A 14,955-nucleotide genomic window follows, 5' to 3' on the forward strand; every position below is an offset into this window, starting at 1 on the left:
AAGGTTACTGCCAGAAAGACAAGTCTGGGTCATGTCATATCATCATGTCTCATTACATTTGGTGCCTTGTTTCCACAAAAGTAAATCAATGAATGCTATCAGCAGAATGTCCACATTTTCTACCACCACAAGGCCCAATGACCTGCCCTATCTCACCAATACCTACCCAGCATATCACCAAAGGATCACAGTCTGTTTGTCTTCATGGTCCAAGGTTACACCCATTGGGAAACCTTATCTGTGAAAGATACTGATCTAAAAGTAGAGACTGAAATGATGAAACTGATTATTTCCTGTTGTAAACTGCTTTTGGTACAAGTTAACCTTACAACATACCTATTTCAAACTTCACAGTCACATGGAAGTCTCGGGATTCTTCCCACAGCTAGCAGAAAGACAAGCTTTATCCATGATTTAGACTTCACCAACATTCTTATCTATACTCTGCAAGGTCACTTTCTTTCCTAGCTGTAAGCCACGGTGCCCTGCGGGACAAACCTGCCAAGAAAATTTAACATACCTCCAGGAGCTGGAAAACACATGTCCAGGTTTGGAAGCTAATTAGAACAACTAAGTTTTGAAGAACTATCAAAATGGGCCCACTAATTTAACATCAGCAAGCCAGTCTTTGGCTTACACCTGGTAGTATGCCAGACCTTAAGTGTCTCACTACACACTGTCCAGAAAACAGCATGGGTGGATCCAGGGTAATATTAAGTTCTCTATAAACAAGTGAAACACAACAAAACTAAATCAATCTGAAAGCCTATACTGTGAAATCACAACTGCAGTAAAAATCCCACCAGAAAACCCAAGGCTGTATGCAGAATACAGCAAACTTGAGGCTGACACTCCATATATGAAGAGAGTGTGTGAAAAATAACAAGGCATTTCAAAGCAGTTGAACATCTTCAAGACTGAGGACTATAAGGAGACTTGCCTACTAAGGATGCAGAGATTTGTCCACTGTAAATCATTTGTCTAATGAAACACAGTACCAGTTAGAGTAACCAAGCTAGTTAGGTCAAGGTTTACATAATTGAGTGTATAGACCTATGTTCAAAAATAAAGTTGACTTGCTTTTCAAAAGCAATTCTCCTGACTATTCTTAACCACAGAAATATGCTAGATAGTGAAAGTTTGTCCTAGAGTGTAAGCTCCTCAAGTTACATTCCTCCTAGATATATTACTACCTCTAGAAGCACAGGCATTCAAGGTAAGGAACATTATTACATTGACTTAGGCAAGACTTAGCTAATACTGCATATGATCTATTTAACAGCACTACAGCATATTAATATCAAAATCCAGATTGATATCTGACACAGAAGAAGTTCTGTAACTCTCTTCTAGATGACAATTACAAAACTCAAGTACAGTATTCACTCAATTGTTTTGGGAAGATGGTGAATTTGGACCAACCAACCCACGGCCACCCAACAATTTATCAGCAGAATTCAGCCCAACTCACCACTATTTCACTGAAGACACCTTGTGAAATATACCACTTTGAAGTCAGGGCTCTGCCCAAAATTATGAAGTCTTTAACTTCTTAATCCTTTAGTCTTACAGAGGTGAACCTAATCTCAGTGTGGGCCACTGCTGAGTTGATCTCAGCAGAACTCTGTCATCACAGGTATTCAATGCATGTGGTTACACAGATATTTCTTAAAACATGTGTTCACACACCTTCTTTCAGCCAAAACTCTGATTTTACTAAAAATTTCCATTCACTTATTCTTCTATTCAGAGGGATTCTGTACCAGATGACTAAGAAATTACTTCTTAGTAAGTAATCTGTTCACAAAGTACATACTACAGAAATCCCTTGTTTTGCTGTAACTGTATTTCTTTTACAGTAAGTCCCTCCTCTAAAAATGAATTAAAGTAAAAGGTTTTTACTATCCCTTTGTAATTACATTATAAGTTGATGTTTTTTTTAAATTGTTTCCTGTTTGAGCTTAGTCATCAAGTGCATGTCGAAGGAAAAAAAAATAAAAATCTCTCTTTTGGCATAATTAACCTCATTTCTCCAAACTGCACAGAAGGCACAGATCAGTTCAGAAATTAAGCTATTACAGGAAAGCACATACCACATAAGAACATTTACTATACTCCATCTCCAGTTCATGTGAAAACATGTTTAACACACATGCAGAGAGACTTCAAGTTCTAGGAAACCAAGAGGCACGCAGATTCAAGATTTGCTGGACAGAAGCTTTGTTCCATTTTATCTAAATTAACTAGAATTTTATCTAAATTAATTAGAAATCTGCATTAGAAATCTCACTTGCACTTTTAGTTATGAAAGGATTACAAGATAAAGCCTCACTGTTTATGAGGGTAGTTGCATAAATCGTGGCTCTTACTTTGCATAAATCATTGCTCTGAAAGGAGAACAGAGCCTGTCTGAAGGACCTACACACAACATAATTAACAGAGCAGCACTCACAGCTGACCACATCACTCAATTCTTACTCACTGCGCTAAGGAAAACAGGCCAAAGGCATCAGTTTAGTCTTCATATGAGTATGCTGATATCCAGCCCTGGTTATCACTAGGAAAAGCCTTAGCAGCAGCAGGATTATTGCTCCAGTTGCTCCTGTGATACTGACATTTTGCTGGGAGGGGAAAGCCGAAAATCAAGTGGATGGAAGGGGCGGGGGAACAAACACCACTCCAGTGGCTCATCAGTTTGTCAAGTTTCAGTGTTAAGAGATAAATCTTGGTAATTAAAACCCAGATTCACCTTCCTCATATTGATCAGACAGGACAAAGATAACCAACCAAAACCTGCACCTGCACTTACATTCTGTTCAGAGTTACTGTTAACAAAGCAATTACAATCAAGGCTTTACCAAGAACAAAAAGCCCAACTCTTATCCCTCTCTTGTTTTAAATCACATATTACTGAGTTAAAAGGCTTGAATCACATTTTACAATAGACATTACACAATGGATTTGAAGACCTAGTAATCAACACTTTCAGACTCCTTCCACACCCTCCCACACCATTTACAGCAAAAAAAAAACCCCAAAAAATAAAACCCAGAAATCCAACATGATCAACTGAAGACTTGCAGGTAGTTTAAGGAAGATCTATGGGACAGACACACACACACATAAAACATTACAACCCCCTAATGCATTATTTGACAGACACATGTGAATGTTTAGCATTAATTCACTATTTTCTGTGAGAAAATCCTCAAATGCCCTTGATCATGCTTCACCAAATCCCAGCTTCCAGGAAAGGACACCCATAGTAAGGACACTCACAGCTGGTGAGCTGATGGCTGGACAGCTGCAAAAAGAGTTCAGATTTTAGAACTCTCCATTAAAATTACTGCCAAGTCCTCCATAACTGTAACCAGTTTAGGTGAGCCATTTCAAAATTCTTCATGCAAAACCACAGTCCAACAACATAACATCTTAACATGGTGCAATGCGATGGCTTTCCAAAGCAAGTCAAAAAAGATATTTTCTCTTCCATTATGTTCCTGAAGAAATTCACAATAATTCTTCTCAAACCTAAAAATAATTCATTTATCTGACAACTGCCCTACCGAGTTGTATCTGAAGCCTAATCACCTTTTAAAGAAAAAAAAACACACTATTTTTTTTTCCAACACACGTAGAACAAATCCCTACCAAAAGAGAGAAGCCCGTTTTCACAATTTTCCCATGTCTAAAAATAGCTTAAACACATAGTTATGTATGAAGTTGTACACTGCCTACCTGTCCTCCAAAAGGACAAAAGTGACCACGGATCAAACAGGATGCAGGAAGCCTCCCTCCTCCTCAGGAGAACAGAGCTATTTACTCCGCTCCTGCAGATACTGATCATTTGGATGCTGAGGGCTCCTGTCTTAACTCCTGCTTATGTCTTCTTTTGGACCTATCAATTATGCCTGTTGCACAAGAAGTGTGCAAATTTACAAACATCAAGCTGAACAATGACGTGGAAAGGCTGGTGTGACGTAGTGAACACACAGCCACCAACACCAAGTGGCAGCTTAGCAACATCTGCCGAGGACAGACTTCCTAACCACACCCAAAGGGAGAAAGTGGTGCATCAGTGGAGCCACCACGGCTTGAGAAAGTTTGGAGAAAGCTTAAGAGATGCAAGGAAAAGCAGTTTTATTGACAGGGTCTCACTATAAACCCTTGGTTGGAGACACTCGGAAGAAAAAAAAAAATAGCAAATAGGAACACTTAGTCTATTCAGAGAGACAGTATTTGTTAGGACAGTTCACAGCTTCCAAATTTTGCAAGTGTTGAGGCTAAACAAAGCACAGCTGGAAGACTGTATTATTGCAAGGCTTAGATTTGGCAACTGGGAGAAACATTATGGATGTCCATGATGGTACTGCCCATGCCCAGACACTAAATGTTTCCATAACACAACTCCTCCACCTACACACCAAACTAACCAAGCACAAATTCTGGTGATACTGGCTCCTTTTCAGAATCTGCTTCCTGCAGACAAGTAACAGGCAAACAATACTGAACGCAGACCCTCCTCAAACACCTAATATTTTGTGACAAAAAACCCAAACACACACACAAGGCACACACACAGTTTCTGGCTGGAGAAGCCAACCAAGCCTGCAGTCACTGCAACGATACAGCCGTGTCTTCAACAACATCCAGCACCTTCTCAGGCACCCTCTTGGACTTTCCAAATGGCTGTGCAACCATTTCAGTTCGTTATACATCCCCTCCAAGCTCTGCAAGCACAGTGCTTGTGAAGAACTGGGAGTTCCTCCAAGACCCAGGACTCAGAAACAGGAAGAAGACAGAGGACCCTTCGCTTTGTACGGGTCAGAAGGAGATTCAGCTTGGCCCCTCAGGAGCTAAGAGTTCCTGTGGATGAACTGATTGTCCATTTGAAGGAGAAATGTTAGCAGAGGTATTTCAAGACATCTATTACTCTAAAGACTATTATCAAAGGCAGAACCATGGCATACTGTCAGGAATTGCACTATAAATTGACACTCAATGACATGCTCTGCTCACATCTGGCTGGTAACCATCCTCTACATTTTCAAAGCCTGAGAAACACTAAGTATCAAAGGAGAAAACCCTTGCTACTACAAAAGCTAGTTTTGTTTCAATGCCAAATTTTATTGACAATATCAGCTCCTAAGAATGGTTAAGATATCAACAGAATGAGTTATTTTTTAACCATAAAAAGGAAAAAGCATTTGTCATGTCCAAAACCTACAGCCACACTTCATTTAAAGCAACTGTCCCACTTAAAATTGTGCCTAACTGTGCTTCATTATATCTAAAGTCCATGAGGGAGATAAATAAAGACTAAGTACTCGCAGTAACAAGTTTCCAATCTAGATTCATGTATTACTTTACAGTTCTGCAAACAACTAGGAGGAAAAAAACAAACCCACAAGAATGTAACCTGCAAAGTCAATATCTCCTATTCAGCTATAAGAGGTTTTGGGTGTGGAAATGGCCAAATTTTAAGCCACCTATATATGAGTGGAGGGTGACAAAGAAAAGCTGAAGAGTAAATACATAATCCCAATACATAATCTCCAAATTGCTCAAATAAGATACCCTGATTAGGAAGCACAGACACGACACACAAATTGGGGGAGTTGGACGTCAAGAAATTATAGCCTGCCACATTACAGATGGATGTCACAGATAGGTAAACTCCTACACGCTCCACTTCTTGTTTAATTATTATGGAAAGAGCTATTAAAATATAAAGAAAGTTTCAGCTGCCCGAGCCACGAAGTAGGTTAAATGAAATTAAAGGCTTCTATTTTCACGGGATTCGAGCTGGTTTCAATTACAAGCCCGCTACCAACCAGCGTTATCTGCCATTAACCACACTTTAAACTTCACTCAGGAAAAAGTCTTTTCGCGGACCCACGGGGGCTCCGAGCCCGGGGGCGCTGCGCGGGCAAAGGGCTCTCCCGGCTCTGGATGTGCCGGGCCGGGGCTGCGGGCACGGCCCGGTTCCGTTCCCTCCCACAACGCTAAAGCCAGGAGAACGCTCGCTCTTCCAAGCGGGAGAGGAGCGCGTGGCCTCTCCCTGCGAGCCCGTCCTCTGCACGGGCGCCAAAGGCCGGGGGGCGCCGGGGCCGCCCCGCGGGCAGGGCCGGAGCGCCGCGCCCGCCGCAGGCCCGCCCGGCGTGGCAGGGGACGGCGGCACCCCCGCCCGCCGGGGGCTTTCGGCCTCCCCCGCGCTGGCTGAGCATCGATCACCCGGCACGGAGCCCCTCCAGCCCGGCCGCCACCGCGGCGCACCGCGGAGCTCCCCCGCCGCCCGCCCGCCTCCCTCCCTCCATCCCTCCCTCCATCCTCCATCCATCGCACCCTCCCGGAAACGCGCGGCCGCTCCCCCCACACCCCGCGGAGAGGGGAGGATGGAGGGGGCTGCCCGCGGGCCGTCGGTCGGTCGGTCGGTACCTGCTGCGGGCGGTGGCGGTGCCGCCGCGCCCCCTGCCCTGCCCTGCCCGGCCTGGCCCTGCCCGGCTGTGCCCGCGCGGCGCCCCCGCCGCTCCCGCTGGGCCGCTGCGCGCGCGCTCCCCCGCGCGCCCATTGGCCGCCCGCCCCGCCGCTCGCGGCACGGCGGCAGCGCCGATTGGCGGGGTCCCCGACAAGCCCCGCCCCCTCCCTCCGCGCTCCGCCGCGGGGGGGCCGCCCCTCCCCCCGCCGTGAGGGGAAGAAGCGGCTCCTGCGCGGCCGCTCCGCGTCCGGAACCCGGGGGGCACGAACCGGCCCGGCTTCCAAACAGCCCGAACCGCCGAGCCCCGCCGACGCCGTGCGAAACAACCACGGCCTCCGTAACGGCGAGCCCGGAGGTGCCGGTTCGCACCGAGCCGCCGCTGCACTTTGATGAGCCCGGGAGCCAAAATCCGGAGGGAGGGCCCCGAGCGGCGCTACTTGTGCGGTGCCTCAGAGTCACGGAGCCATCGGGGCTGGGAAAGGGCCTTGAACATCATCACCCAGCGCTGCCGCTGGCACCCCTGAACCACCAAACCGAATGTCAATGTCACCAGATTGTTATTGACGAAAATAATTGCGCTCCACTTGCCTCACGATTTGTTGCCAAAGAGCGCTGCGGAGCAACGTGATGCCGCGATGCCAGTGGTGCCGTGCCCCGCCACCATATGCCTTTGGTTTCACAACTGAATATTGCACAGAGTGACACGCATCACCTCAACAGAAAAAAAAAAAAAAAAGCATTCAGAAGTTAGCAAACACCCAATATAAGCTTGTGCAACCAGTGTTAATTCAGATTGCTGTATGTATAAGGTGTTATGTGAGAATTGTTGTAAGCACAGTCTGCTTGTGCAAGTGCATGTTGGTTTTTCCAAATGGCTCCTGCCTGATCCAGGCCGTGAGAATGGGAGCTGTGCACCATAGCAACTCAATAATTGTTTTATACTTACTTTTACATGTGTATTCTCATGATTTATCTACTCCATACTAGTTAAGCCTGCTACCTAAGTACTTCTTAACAGAGTACTTAGAATCACATAGCTGTAAACTCTTTATCATAACTGTTTAGAGGACAGTTTTTCACAGACTATTCCTTGGAAAATATCTGCTCGCTGAAGCAGAGACATTATCCCATCATCAGCCATATAGGAAAAACAACTCAGGCAGTGCAAAGACTCGAGTCCCAATCCCTCACATTTCTGCTGAAAGGTTTTCCTACTTTGTTGTCCACTATTACACACCAAGGTTCCTTTTTTTGTTCTGCTGAAATCCTGACATGTGGTAGGCCATGCTGACCATAGGGATGAGGCATTTCCGTTTCAGATTCCCTGGTATGGAAGAGTCCATTGCAGCAGAGAGATGCAGTCACTGCACATGAACTCTTACGAAAGTTTATTTTTAAAAAATCTCGAGTTGGTATATGCAAATTAAAGCTTCTCAGATCATTACAGCAATTAAATTTAGGTGCATTTTTCAGAAGTCACTTGGTAAAATGTGTCTGTGACACCGAATGGAAGTCACAGGAAAGATCCTAGCAATACTTCACTGTGGGCACAGCAGTGTAGTTTGTCCAGGTTCATTTTTGAAAATAGCTAAAAATTGGTAGAGCTTTAAACTTGTCTGTAATACATATTGTATTCTCTGATCATTGTCATAGTTCGTTAGTGATGTTATAATGCAGTGACAGTGGATAAACTGATGCATTCAGTGCAAATGGCTGTTTTATAATAATAATTAAGCAATTTTGGTCTCAGAGTTTTAAACCCAATTTCCTGGCAGAACAGGCGAAAAAGGCAAGTTATCAAGCATGTACTGCATAGGCTGAAAATATCTAATCCATGTGGTCTCTATCTGAGTGGTAAAGTACAGCGTAGAAGTCCCAGACTTTCTTAATTTTTATGGATTCTATACCCTCCATACCTCTGATGGAAAGATCACCAAGCCATCATCATACATCAAATATGTGCATTACCACAAACTGAATTAATGGCAACACAGCAAAGTATGACAGAATTATTTCAGATGCCACCAGAGCACAAAATAAATATCAAGTGTTGGGAGCACACTGTCGTTGGTTTGTGTTGATCACCAGTGCAATTTACAGCTCTTTTAGTGAGCTCAAAACACCAACATGCTGCAATGTGCTTTTATCCACACACTGTCTGGATCAGTCTCATAGTGCACAAAGACAAAATGTCTTGATAAAGCAGAGTACCACAGGGATACAGCAGGAGTTCACAGTGCTGTAAAACTCCTTTAGGATCTCAAAAGCCTCAGAAATCGTGGGAATACTTTGAGAGATAATGATCTGATTTTTTTTCCGGACTTTTAAAGTCACAATTAATTAATCCCTCCTAAATTATTAACATCAGGAAAACATCATAGTGACATAGTGTCGTGATGTACTTGCATTTTAATGTAGTAACATATGGTTACTTCTCAAAGAACCTACCAAACTGGTTATTCAAGGTAGCATTGTGAATTTTTCATCACAGGAAAGGGAAGATATCAACACAAATGTGGCCTAGCCTGTGAACACTGAATAAATTATTAAAAAATTCCCAAACCCACAATATAGTCTTTACTAGCTAATATTAAAAAAAAAAAAAAAAAAAAAAAGTATTTGAAACTCTTACCCAGCACAAAGAGGTAGTGCAAAACAAAGTTATAGAAATCTGTATGTAAACAAGTGCAAGTGCCTGCAGGGCTAAATCTTGGTTTGTTATCCATGAGAGTACAAAACAAATACCTACATGTTCGCTATCAGGAAAAAAAAAATAATAAAAAGGAGAGAGAAAAATCCAGTTCGTATCTTTAAACTGATGAACGTTTCTAAGCAATATTAGAAAGCTGTTTCATTCACAGGAACTTTCCAGAGGTTTCTGGATTGCTTCATTACATCTCTCCAATTTTAAAAGAGGCAAACCATTTTCACAACTTTCTGCCTTTTATTGACCAACTCATAGAAATGTTTGATTTTGCACCCACTGCCTGGACTAGGTTACCCAGTCTCCGTGCTTTGGAGATTGAAACAAGTGTCTCTGGTGAAAGTGTGAGAGGACAAGTGCCAGGGCAAAATCATGAGGGATCACTAGAAATTACAGCCATGCTACAGGAGCCAGGTGTTGGTACAGAAACTTTGTTTCTCTGTGCATAACTTCATCACTGTATACATATATATATACCCTGTATACCTATATATACACTGTATACCTATATATATACTGTATACCTCAGAAACACAACTGCTTTTATGCAAATGATGCTTGTGTTTCCTCATTTCAGTCAGCCACGGACACATTAGGAAGGGTGCAGTGTTCTGCATAAACCAAGGCATGTATTTACCACAATCTTGTGGAGGCTTTATGGATGCTCACTTCGATTTCTTGCTAAATGCAACCCATCTAATTAAAAGATCAGTCAAGGGAAATGTCACTTTCTGTGCTGCCACAAGAAAGGTCACAGGCATTTTCTGTTCACCAAACTTAGACTCTCCTAACATTTCATCTGTGCTCGTGCTGCTGGGGGTTAACAGCCATATCGAAAGAAAGTGTTTATAAGGGATGCATTTGTGGCGTAATGAGCACTAACAGCTCTTGTCCCCAAGCTACAGTGCATTCCAGACACAGTAATATGGGCTGGAATTTGCAGACTTACTGCTGTACAGGACGTGGTGTGACAGATACAGTTTTACAGAAGCTCAGAAACAGCCTTTGTATAAGCAGTAACCAATACAGTTAAAAGCTTATTTGTTTTCTAATTTGAGGTGCTACAGTTCAAAGGAAAAGGTCGGATCAAAACTAGTTAAACCAGTTTAGGAAAAGTCCAGGAACTTATTTTTAGCTGTGTATTAAAGCTAGTTAGTATATTTAAAGATATCTTTGGATTCAAAACAGAGTAAACACCTCATGAGAGGAAACTTGTGATTTTGCTCTCCAAAGAGCTGATACAGTTTTTTTTGTCAAGTGACCCTTTCACCTTTACTAATGAATTAACTGATTGAGCCTACTTATTTAGTGATCTGAGTGGGGTTTAAATTTAATCCTGAATATATTTAATGCATATCAGCATAGAGATGGGATGAGTAACAAATATATTGTTTGCAGTTGAATGCAATCTGCTACCTTTTGTGTGTTTTCCATTCTAATGTGCTAATTCTTCAGGTTTTTGGGGAGCAAGAGTTAGGATTACAATGCATATTCAGTAAAGATTACTAAATCATAGATTGGAATGGAGATTGTCCAGTCCACCCTCCAGGCTCAAAGCAGAGCCACCTATGGAAAGTTCATCAGGGCTGTGTCCAACCAGGTTTTGAGCATCCAAGGACAGACACTACGCCGGGCAACCTGTGCCAGTGTTTGACCTCCTTCACAATAATAAAAAAAGCTTTTTTCTTTTGTTTAAATGGAAATCTTGTATTTTTCTTTGTAGCCTCTTGTCCTATTGCTGGACACTACTGAGAAAAGTCTGGCTCTGTTTTCTCCTGCCCAGGTATTACACACACTGGTGAGATCCCTCTGAGCCTTCTCTCCTCCAGGCCGAACAGCCCCAGCACCCTCAGCCCACCCTTGCAGAGCAGATACTGCAGTCACTTGATCAGTTCCATGGCCCCTCAGTGGACTCACTCCAGTGTGTCCCAGTCTTTCTTGTCCTGGGAGCCCAGAAATGTCTCATCAGCACTGAGTAGAGCGGAAGGATCAACTCCCTTGACCAGCTGGCAATGCTCTTCCTGATGTAGTCCAGGAGGCTGTTGGCCTTCTTTCCACAAGGGCACATTGCTGGCTCACAGTCAATGTGCTGACCCAAGGCCTTTCTCACAAAGCTGCTTTCCACCTGCCTGGTCCCCAGTCTGTCCCGGTGCATTGCGTTTTTCCTCCCCAGTGGAGGGAGGAACATTTCCCTTTGTTGAAATTTATAAGGTTCCTGTTGACTGATTGTTATCTTTTCCTGCATGACTACACACAAACATTAGTTCTCCTCTTGCGTTCTTGCCACGTCACTTAAAAGCAGCAAAAATACCCGTTGTGAGATCTACCTATGAAACTTCATTCTGTTCTCCTTATTTTGAAAAAACTAATTAAAACACCTCTTAACTATACTGGCTACTGTGCCAAGTCCTGTCAGCTTAATATTAGTGGGTTTTATGTTTGATATTTTCTCTCTTCTTTTTTATTGAAATTTGCTGATGTAATTGCCTTTTGGCATATCAATACATTTAATTATTATTTAGTACCTTGAATATATCAATAAACCTGTGGATGATAGAAACAGTGGCTAGGAATGGCTGAGTGAGGAGTGCTGAAGGGTGAAGTGATTCTCTAGAGGAAGTTTAGTTACAGCTTGATCATGTGAGGCTTGGGTCACCACACCATGTGGCAGTCTGGGTCATGTGATTAAAATAAAACAGCTTAGTTAGGGACAAATTTTTGTACAGGATAGACTTGTTGAAAGCAAGCAGATATCAAAGATGTGAAAGCTTTTGCTCAATTAGGAACAGCTGGGAAAAGTCATGACAGGTAGCCTTGTTGGGGACAGAGGATTAAAGGGAGCCTAATGGGCTCTTGGTGCCCAGCTCTCCCAGGCACTTGGTCGCAGAAGTAAAATGACTGTGTTCGATTTTTAGCACAGCTGTACTTTGCTTCTTCTAACCTTCCTTTAATTGTCCTCTAATTTTCAGTCTAAATGCATTTGCCAATATACACCTTTGTTTCTCTGCCAGCACTTGCCTTTTCAGCCAACAAATCATTCCTGCAGTGATACATTTGTAGAGAGCAATCTTATCCCGTTTCAGCTTTCATTTTACCAGGCCAGAAAAGCCATGTTCTGTCTAAAGAATCTCTTCTGTAAAGAATCTCTTCTTATCCATTCCAGAACCCCATCTTTGCATGTTTTTCAGATTTAATTCATAATTTTATACAATATTCCAGATGAAGTTTCACTGAGATCTTACACAGCAAAAATATTTTCATACCTCTACTGAAAACAGATCTCTTGATGGCAGCTTAGGCCTATATTTGTTTTTCTCATAAACCTTATGTCAGCAGTTCATAAGAAGTGTGAATTTGATGAGTATATTTTAGTTTCCTCCTCTGTCATGTCAAGCTATCGAAGTTCTAGCACAAAGTGGTGTCATTTGTTCCCAAGCACAAAACTACACTTTTGTACATAAATGAAATTTCTTCTCATTTCTGTTAGTCTAGGCTATAGGCTCTTTTAGTATTAATTCTAATTGGTAGTCATTATTTATTTGTGTTGATGATGTTTCTTCACTTTTTCAGTGAATTTTCATTACCACGTATCCCCATGTCAGCATTACTTGTAGCTATTTCATGTCAGCTCATTTCATGCTTCACTTTGCCTCTTTATTTTATTTATTAGTTTTCCATATCAAAATGTTTAAATATTCGTACTTCTTTTGCTTAGTAACTACATAATATACCCCAAATTTTGGTACCTTTGGATTCATGGTCAGTTCTTCCTTCTATTTCTGTTTTAGTTATGCTTTTCTTGCATAAGCTTTATGATTTGTTCTCAAAGACTGATGACACACAATCACAGCTAGCTCACATAAACGAGTGCAATAATTTCTCCATCTGTGTAACTATACAAGCTACACAAGTTTGTTATTGCTCACAATGATTACTTCACGATTTTGTTCTATTAAGCAGTTTAATAATATCCTTTACTATAAGCAGAACAACCTGCCTCAATGGTATTTGCTCCAAAGAATTTCTCCTGAGCCTAGCATTTCTGATTTTGTAGGTTCAAAGTATTTAACGTGTTTCTCATGTTTACTCTCTTAAAAAAAAAAAAAAAAAAACATTTCATGCTTTCATCTGTGAAACAATCTGTTCCTCAGACACATAATCAATCGCTGTTTCAAAAGTTTGCAGTTTGTTGGTGTTTATTGTACCCTTGATTGATAATGTTGCATTATATTAATTGCAACTTGGCATGACAGGGGCAGATCAGAAGCCTGAAGCAACCAGTGTTGAGGGCCCTCTTTATCAAAGGAAAATGCAAAAGTGAGAACAGGGCACTGTTCTGTTGCCTGGGGTCTCTCTCCATCCCCACAGTGACCAGGTTCTCACGAATGGGTTGCAGTACTGCAAGCCCTGGGACAAAGTTATTCCTGCCTTTACCTGATGAGAGGAATGGGTGAAATCAAGCCTTGAAGATGATGATCCATCTCATAGCGATAAGTTACCTCCATGTCATTGCTGGCAGGGTGACCTGCGAGACTGTGTGTGCTGAGAAGTCTCCTGTGGCTGTCTGCAGCAGGGCATTCCAGAATATTAGGAGACAACTGCAAAAGAGGAGAAAGAGAAGCAGAAAATTGGGATCCCTTATTTTTTGTAGCCTGCACTGAGTGAAAAGTGGGCTGAAAAACACTCCTGCTTGTTCAGTTGATCCCAGGGATAGTTACTGGGTGAGACCTTTGAGTGCAGACATGGTACATTGTGACTGGTGGCCACCAACTTGCCTGTGCAAACTGTCTGCTGGGATAGCTCAGAGAGCTGTGGTTTTGTGATCAGTTATGTTGTATTTTACTTCTCCACAGCTCTGAATTAATTGCTGTTGCTAATTGTCCCATGCTTTCCACCCTAGAGATATCTTCAAAAAGTATTACACTTATTTTGGTTTCAGTCATATGTGCTGGTACAAGGAGCTGCTGGTGCTGGTTGTGGTGGGGAGAAAGTTAAAGACGTATCCCTTGCAGAGTTTACTGTGGGATTAGGAATTGGATACCCAGAGCAATGCTGGAAGGTACAGAATCTTCCAACATTTTCCCATGTAGTGACCATGGGATGGAGAGCACAGCAGCCCAGATAAGCTGCCAGACTGGTAGAGTGCTCCCACTTGAGGCTACCTCCAAGCTCTCTGTGATTGCTGCATCTGTCGTGTGACCCCAAAGGGCAGTGGCTGGTCTTCAAGAACTCTGCCTTTGTTCATTTATGGACACAACAGTCCCCTCAAACCCAACAGTTGTTGGGAGTTTAGCAACCCTCTGACAGTGCCATGGGGTAACCCAGCTACCCAAAAACATGTGGCTTTCTCTTGACACAGATTCACAAGGAGTGTCATTTTCTTAAGGCTCCTGGTTACACCTCTCTGAAATTTCTCTGAACTTGGAAAGGTAGCTGTCAACATGGCAAAAGCAAGTGCATAAAGAGCCAAAAAAAGAAAGGTAATTAAAGAAGGGGGGGGGGGGAGGCAACAGAAAGTGGGACGGGGAAGGATTTCAAACACGAAGACGTAGATGGATGAAGGAGAGCTGGCCATCAACAGCAAATGGAGTTGTTAAAATGACTCTTGGATCAATTTGTGATGTGCCTTTGACTTTTCAGACAGTGGAGATGGAGAAGGTGTTTAGAAAAGCCACCAGGCATGGCAGTGGAGAATCCTGTAAGCTTTTCTTTATTTTGAATGTGAATCCTTGAATGGATGAGGAAAAATACATCTTCTCTCATAGCTGCACTG

At 42.7% G+C, this 14,955-nt stretch overlaps 1 protein-coding gene and 1 long non-coding RNA gene across 3 annotated transcripts in view; both read right to left on the bottom strand.

The window, feature by feature from the left end:
• The window catches only part of FAR1 (fatty acyl-CoA reductase 1), a 36,952-nt gene extending 30,408 nt beyond the window's left edge, over positions 1–6,544 (bottom strand). The window contains exon 1 of one of the 2 annotated variants that reach the window (XM_064657277.1): positions 6,439–6,544. The gene's annotated coding sequence lies outside the window, so the exon portion shown is untranslated. Of the gene's footprint in view, positions 1–6,345; positions 6,370–6,438 lie in introns of those variants that run through there. The other variant, XM_064657278.1, reaches the window with a different exon arrangement.
• Positions 6,545–9,016: 2,472 nt separating this feature from the next.
• Positions 9,017–14,955, bottom strand: part of LOC135415500 (uncharacterized) — a 43,359-nt gene continuing 37,420 nt past the window's right edge. Inside the window, exon 3 of the long non-coding RNA XR_010431161.1 lies at positions 9,017–13,780. This is a non-coding gene — a long non-coding RNA (uncharacterized LOC135415500). The remainder of the gene's footprint in view (positions 13,781–14,955) is intronic.

The sequence above is a fragment of the Pseudopipra pipra genome, chromosome 6, assembly GCF_036250125.1.
Source record: "Pseudopipra pipra isolate bDixPip1 chromosome 6, bDixPip1.hap1, whole genome shotgun sequence".
In the NCBI taxonomy this organism is placed as follows: domain Eukaryota; kingdom Metazoa; phylum Chordata; class Aves; order Passeriformes; family Pipridae; genus Pseudopipra; species Pseudopipra pipra.